Source organism: Cheilinus undulatus, linkage group 21 (genome assembly GCF_018320785.1).
Source record: "Cheilinus undulatus linkage group 21, ASM1832078v1, whole genome shotgun sequence".
Lineage (NCBI taxonomy): Eukaryota > Metazoa > Chordata > Actinopteri > Labriformes > Labridae > Cheilinus > Cheilinus undulatus.
The window spans coordinates 9,161,447-9,168,992 of record NC_054885.1 but is presented as its reverse complement, the minus strand read 5'-3'; positions in this window follow the sequence as shown (position 1 = coordinate 9,168,992).

Genomic DNA, 7,546 nt, shown 5'->3' with positions numbered 1-7,546 from the left:
GGGGCAGAGGCCTAAGAGAACCAACCAGTCACAGCCCAGAAACCAAAAATTGAAGCAGAGAGCAACAAATCAGAGCCAAGCTAAAGCTCATCTATGTGTGAGCATTTATCAGGGATGAGCTACTGAAAAGTTCAGTACTTTTCATGTGATAGTCAGCACCATCAGGAGGGAGGTCTAGGGCTCTACCCTAGAACAGTTTAAGCACTAGCTTTTTCATATTTTCCTTTATTTTGAGCAGTTTGTTTGCACCAATAATTGTCTGTTCTGCACCATTTTGTGTTGGGATGTGCAATATTATCAACGTAATTTAAAAATTAATAATTGTATAAGCACATGTGGAAATTTCTGCCCAGATATCTGGGCTGTACATTTAGGCAGAATAAAGATTTACAACCACAATTCAACAGTTTACTATTTCATGGAAAACATTAGCTCATTTTGAACCACCATTGTGTAGCAGCCCCTCCTCTTTTAACAGCAGTCTGTAAACATGTAGGAAATGAGGAGACCATTTGCTGGAGTTTTGGAAGAGGAATGTTGTCCCATTCTTGTCTGATGTAGGATTCTAGCTGCTCAAGAGTCCTTGGTCTGTTGGAGTCATCACTTTATGACAAAGTGGTAAAACTGGCTTATAAGTGGCTAAATGGATTAAAAGTGCAAAAAAGAGGGGGAAATGGAGTAAAAAAGTACTTAACGGGCTTACAGAAAGAAAAATTGGGTTTAAAAGAATGAAAAAGTGGCAAAAAAAAAGGCCAAAGAGGACAGGCAGCAATTGGTTAGAAGTGGAAAAAAAAAAAGAAAAAAAAAGGGGAACTTATGAATAAAAAGTGAGAAAAGTGGGTTGAAAGTAGCAAATACTGGCAAAAAAAATAGCAAAAAAGTTTGCAAAAATGGTAAAATGTGGCAAAAAAAAAAACAAGTGGCAGAAGTGGATAAAAAGGCAAAATGGATTAAAAGTGGCAAAAGCTTTTGGTAAAAACGGGAAAAAAGTGAGAAGAACTGTAATAAAAGTGTGAAAAAATAGCAACAAAAGTGGGTATAAAGTGGCAAAAACAGGCAAAAAGCAGAAAAAGAAACAAAGGGCAAAGGCTTCAAAAATTGGTTAAGAGTATCGAAGTATGGGGGGGCAGTAGCTCAGTCTTGGACTGGCAATCGGAGGGTTGCCGGTTCAAGTCCCGGTCAGACCATATCTGGACTCTGGAGAGGTGCCAGGTCACTTCCTGAGCACTGTTGAAGTACCCTTTAGCAAGGCACTGAACCTCCAAAAGCTTATGGCAGCGCTTCAACGAGAGCAGCAAGACCATCATTTCCATTAGTGCATGTCCATCCTGTTTGTGCTTGTGTATTTACATGCAATGCAGCCTATGTGTGTGTAGCATGTATAACAAGAGTGTAAACTATGAATTTCCCTTCAGGGATTGATAAAGTATGACTTAACCTTACTTAACTTAATTCTCCGTGACCAACGTGGCCAACCCCGAGGTCTGATCCATCCTCTCGGTCCTGGTCACCCAGCATGCAGTGACCGTCCAATCCTGCTGTCCCGAGCATGTTAGCATCAGACACACGGTCTTGCCAACAATACCCAAAAAAGTGCTGAATAGAAGTCATCTGAGAGACACCTCTGGCTATCAGTTAACATCGAGGAATCTGTGTGCAATGCCAAGTTTGCTGTTGATCTCAACCTCACAGTCAGTAGATGGATAGATTACGCTGCCAAGGTAGGTGGACTGCTCCACAACTTCCACTCTTTTACCATCCACAGACACAGATTCAATAGCAGCCTCCAAGGCATCCCCAAATGCCTGGATCTTTCTCCCAGTAGATGTCCAAACATTCCAGCCTCCTCACTGAGCAGGTTAAGAGCCCCCATAATGACCACTGCAGTCTTCACAAGGATCACAGCATCATCAGCAAACCAAATGATACTTCACAGTTCACTACCCTTTGGATTTAATAACTGGTTGACCCTCCTTTGGCAGCAATAACCTCAACCAAACGTTTCCTGTAGTTGCAGATCAGACCCGCACAACGGTCAGGAGGAATTTTGGACCATTCCTGTTTACAAAACTGTTTCAGTTCAGCAATATTCTTGGGATGTCTGGTGTGAATCGCTCTTTTGAGGTCATGCCACAACATCTCAAGCGGGCTGAGATCAGGACTCTGACTGGGCCACTCCAGAAGGCGTATTTTCTTCTGTTGAAGCCATTCTGTTGTTGATTTACTTCAATGCTTTGGGTCATTGTCCTGTTGCATCACCCATCCTCTGTTGAGCTTCAGTTGGCGGAGAGATGGTCTAAAGTTTTCCTGCAAAATGTCTTGATAAACTTGGGAATTTGTTTTTACGTCAATGACAGCAATCCGTCCAGGCAAAGCAGCCCCAAGCCATGATGGCCCCTCCAACATATTTCACAGTTGGGATGAAGTTTTGATGTTGGTGTGCTGTGCCTTTTTTTTTCTCCACTCATAGCATAGTGTGTACCTTCCAAACAACTCCATTTTGGTTTCATCTGTCCACAGAATATTTTGCCAGTCGTGCTGTGGAACATCCAGGTGCTCATTTGCAAACTTCAAACATGCAGCAATGTTTTTTTTTTTTTGGACAGCAGTGGCTTCCTCCATGGTGTCCTCACATGAACTCCATTCTTGTTTAATGTTTTACTTATTGTAGATTTGTCAACAAAAATGTTAGCGTATGCCAGAGATTTCTGTAAGTCTTTAGCTGACACTCTAGGATTCTTCTTCACCTCATTGAGCATTCTGCGCTGTAATCTTGCAGTCATCTTTACAGGACGACCACGCCTAGGGAGAGTAGCACCAGTGCTGACCTTTCTCCATTTGTAGACAGTCTGTCTTACCGTGGACACATGAATATTGAGGCTTTTAGAGATACTTTTGTAACCCTTTCCAGCTTAATGCAAGTCAACAATTCTTGATCATAGGTTTTCTGAGAGCTCTTTTGTGCAAGGCATGTTTCACATCAAGCAATGCTTCTTGAGAACAGCAAACTCAAAACTGGCGTGTGTTTTTAATAGGGCAGGGCAGCTTGAACCAACACATCCAATTTCATCACATTGATTGGACTCCACACTGCAAATTTGAAACTGCAAATTTAACACCCTCAGTGTTAAAATTAACACTCTGCCAGGGTTAATATGGGAACCACTGATAGAGTGTTAATTTATCACTTTGTAAAGTGTTAAAATTCTAACACTAGCAAAGTGTTAACTAAACCCTTATAGTGTAAAATATTAACACTATCATAGCAAATCATCAGTGTTGATTTAACCCCCATGGTGTTAAATTTAACACTTTCCCATAGTTTACATAAGTTCCCTGGATAGTGTTACATTAATATCTCTCATAGTTTTAATTTTTAACACTCACAGTGTTTTTTTTTCTGTACACAGCGTAAAGTAAATTATAATAATTAAAAATTGCCAGCTCACATCAAACTTATCAGGTAATGTGAGGTATCACATGGCAATTCCAGAGCAATGAAGCAGTCACAGGATCCGTGTTTGTCCTGAGTGTAATATTTGCACTGCCACTTTCAGTCAACAGTCCATCACCACAGTCAGGATATGACCCACTGAATAGACAGCTACACTCTTGGTGTAGAAGTATCTAACATAAAAAAACAGCAATAATTCATCAGAAACATGAGCAAAGGAATTCCAACAGTTATAGCTGTGCAACAGGCAACATCTTAACACAACTGAATACATCTGAAACATCTAAAACTTCTAAAATACATCTAAACACTCTGCACCAAGGCATGATGGGAAAACTCTGCCCCCCAGATTTGAAATTACAGTGGGCAGGGCTTAAATCAATTTACTCTCTTCGGAGTTAAATTAACTCTGCACAGATCAACACTGTCAAATAACTCCAACACTGAAGGCCAGTTAACTCTGAATGGAGTTACAATTACACTTTGAGTGTTAAAATCAACACTGACATTTTTAACGCTGAGAATTCAACTCTCCAGTTTTTGCTGTGCAGGTTGACTGACTCCTGGCTCCAATTAGCTCTTGGAGAAGTCATTAGCCTAGGGGTTCACATACTTTTTCCACCCTGCACTGTGTATGGTTACATGTTTTGTTCAATAAAAACATGAAAACATATCATTTTTTGTGCTGTATTAGTTTAAGCAGACTGTGTTTGTCCATTGTGTTGACTTAGATGAAGATCAGAACACATTTTATGACCAATTTATGCAGAAATCCAAGAAATCCCAAAGGGTTCACATACTTTTTCTTACAACTGTATGTTAAGACAAACTTTGGATTTCACTTCACAGGGTCTTTAATGTTTTCTCAAATGCCCTGAGTCTTTCAGTTTAGTAAAAGTCTGTTATTGCTCACTGCTGATTGATGAATGTGAAAAGAAATACCCTGGATGATGATAAACAAATGAACCCTACTGACAGGGGTGCCAGGTCCACGGTTTTCCCGTCGAATTGGGCTATTTTTAACATACTGCCGCAGGTAGATTTTTGATTTCTTGAGTATGTGTATTTAATATCCAAAGCAGGATAAATGACTTTATTTACCCTCAAATGTAACTAAATCAACCAGCAGAGAAGCAGGGAAACAAAGAACATGGCATACAACCAAAGATCCACTGTGCCACACTGGCACATGGACATACAGAAGCAGAGCAACTGCACGCACACAAGCAATAGGCTATATGTGGTGTTGAAGAGGCTTTAATGGCTTATGTTGAATTTCAGCATTGGGCTTGATTTTGGGCTGGTTTTTATGGGCCATTATGTTTTATTTGTCACCCGGACCTGGCAACCCTGCTTACTGATCACAACATGGAAATTTCATTCTTGTTGCCAAACTAACAAATCCTCAGGTGTTGATTTCATTCTTTTTGTGATCATATAGTCCAAAGTCTCTCAATGTTTGAGCCTAATATCAAAAACCTTCATTGTATGCGTGTAGTGGTGGAGGTGGAGGGGGTCTCAGGCACCCTCAGCTTCTGTATTCTAATGGAAATCACTGCCAGGACTCAGGAACACTTCCAGAAATCATTGTCTGTCAACACAGTTAGCCGTGCCATTCATAAATGCAAGTTAAAGCTGTACCACGCAAAGAAGAAGCATACTGTATGGCAACATGATCCAGAAAAGATGCCTCCTCTCTGGGCCAAAGCTCATTTTAAATGGACAGAAGCAAAACAGAAAACTGTTCTGTGGTCAGATGAATCAAGATTTGACTCTCATTGTGGAAACCATTTGCGCTGTTTCCTGCGGACTAAGGAGGAGAGGGACATTCCAGCTTATTTCAGCACACAGTTCAAATGCCTGCATCTCACTCACTCTCCTACAGATTAGATATGGTGTAAAACTTGGGCCTGACCAACAGTAGCCATGTTATCAGTTTCAGTAGCCATGTGGCAGGTAACAGATGAAGAACACTGATTCCAAATACAGTGCTATAAAAAGAATTCACCCCCATGGATGCATTGTTAATGCTTCAGCAAACCAAGACATTTTGGATAATGCTATGCTTCCAACTTTGTGGCAACAGTTTTAGAAAGGCCCTTTTGTATTCCAACATGACTGCCCCAGTGCACAAAGCAAGGACTATAAAGACATGGCTTGATGGAAGAACTTGACTGGCCTGCACAGAGCCCTGACCTCAACCATCAAGCACCTTGGGGATGAATTGGAATGGAAATTGCAAGCCAGGTCTTCTCATCCATTATCAGTGCCTGACTTCATGAATGCACTGCAGAATAAATGGGTGCAAATTCCCACAGAAACAATCCAAAATCATGTGACAAGTCTTCCAAGAGGAGTGGAGGCTATTACAGCTGAAATAAAGGGTGACAACTCCATATTAAAGTACATGATTTTGTATACAATGCCATTCCATTCCCTGCTGGTGTAGTAGTCAGGTGGCAAAATACTTTTGTCCATATAGTCAGGATTGTCCCTGGAGGGTTGTGCTATCTAGTGGATTCTCTTGCCATGTGCCATGGCAAAAGTATGAAAGCTTTATGCGTACATACAAGCAAGTAACAAAGGGTGAGAGAAGGGTTAGCAAAGCTCAGGAATATCAGAGGAGAAACTCATCAGCCTTGGCAGGGAGTGATCTCAGAGAAGAAAAAAAGGCTCAAGACTGGGGCCAGCTCACATTTTCCAAACATGTGCAGCAGAGAGGCATTCTCTAGGGCGGGATATCATGGAAATTTCTTCACCCTTGTCTCCGAACTGGAAGTGGGAAGCAGATGGCCTGGTGGTTTAAGGCACGCCCCATGTACGCGGTCAGCACGGGTTGGAATCCAGCCTGTGTCTCTCCCCCGCTCTCTTATACCTGTTTCTTTCTGCTGTCCTCTTCTGTCAAAGACCAAAACTTATTAATAAAAATCCACCACAAAATAATCAGACTGAGGAAATTCCGTGATTGGATCTCACTTCTTTCTCACTCTGGCAGCTAACTTGAAGAGTTTAAGGGTCACAGTTTTGACTGAGCTGTTTTGTAAACTTATTCTATCCACCACAGAGGCCTTAAAAGAGACTGAGTAATAGTGAGAGAGAAATAAAAGAGGAAGCAACCTTCCATTGTAGTGAGTTTATCATATTGACTAGAAGTCACTGCTTGTTCAAGCTTATTTGCTGTTGTTGCTCTGGACTTCTGTGTTTTCCTACAGATGGGTCTGTCTGTGGCTGACTGACTGAGTGAGTGATGCTACTTCCAAAGCCCTACCATACAGAGTTGGGTTTGCTTGGACTGAATGCTGCCAGTAATGGCTGCCTCCACTGAGGTAACTAGAGCCATATATACAGTTGTGCTAGAGTTGTGCTATGGACGGGGTTTAGTGGGACTGAAAGCCCTCTAATGGCTACCTCCACTGTTCTAAATACTCAGATATAGCTTTAGCCTCTGTTTAACCAGAACTGGGCAACATTTCTGTATGACGACGAATAAAACAACCCTATAAGCTTTTCATGTTGGAAAAGATGTTTTCAGTCTTCTGCTGACCTGATTTGGCATGACTATGTGATAGTGGAGGGGAAAAAGGTAACCTTTAGTGTGAATGCTTGTGAATGATGGCTGCTTGGAGCGATTTGCTCTGAATTGGTTTAAAAAAGTAAAAAACATTGTATAGAAACAGTGGTGAAAAGGGGTTAAAAAGTAGCAAAATTGGATGGCCATCCTGGTTAAAAGGGGATACAAAGTAGCAAAAATGAACAGAAATAGTGATGAAAAGCAGTTAAAAAGTGGCAAAAATGGATGGAAATAGTGGTTAAAGAGGGGCAATGGACTTGATGGGCTACAGACAGATGGTTCTGTCTGCGGTTGACTGAGTAGGGATGGAAATACTAGTGAAATTAGGTCAAACACTGGTAAAAATGGGATAAAAGATGCAAGAGTGAGTGAACGGATGAAAGAGTGTTGAAACAGGGTTAAAGAGTGACAAAAACTGATGGAAATACTGGTGAAAGCAGGTTGAGAAGTGGCACAGATGGAAAGAAATAAGGGTGAAAATGAGTCAGAAAGTGGCAAAAATGGATGGAAATAGAGGTGAA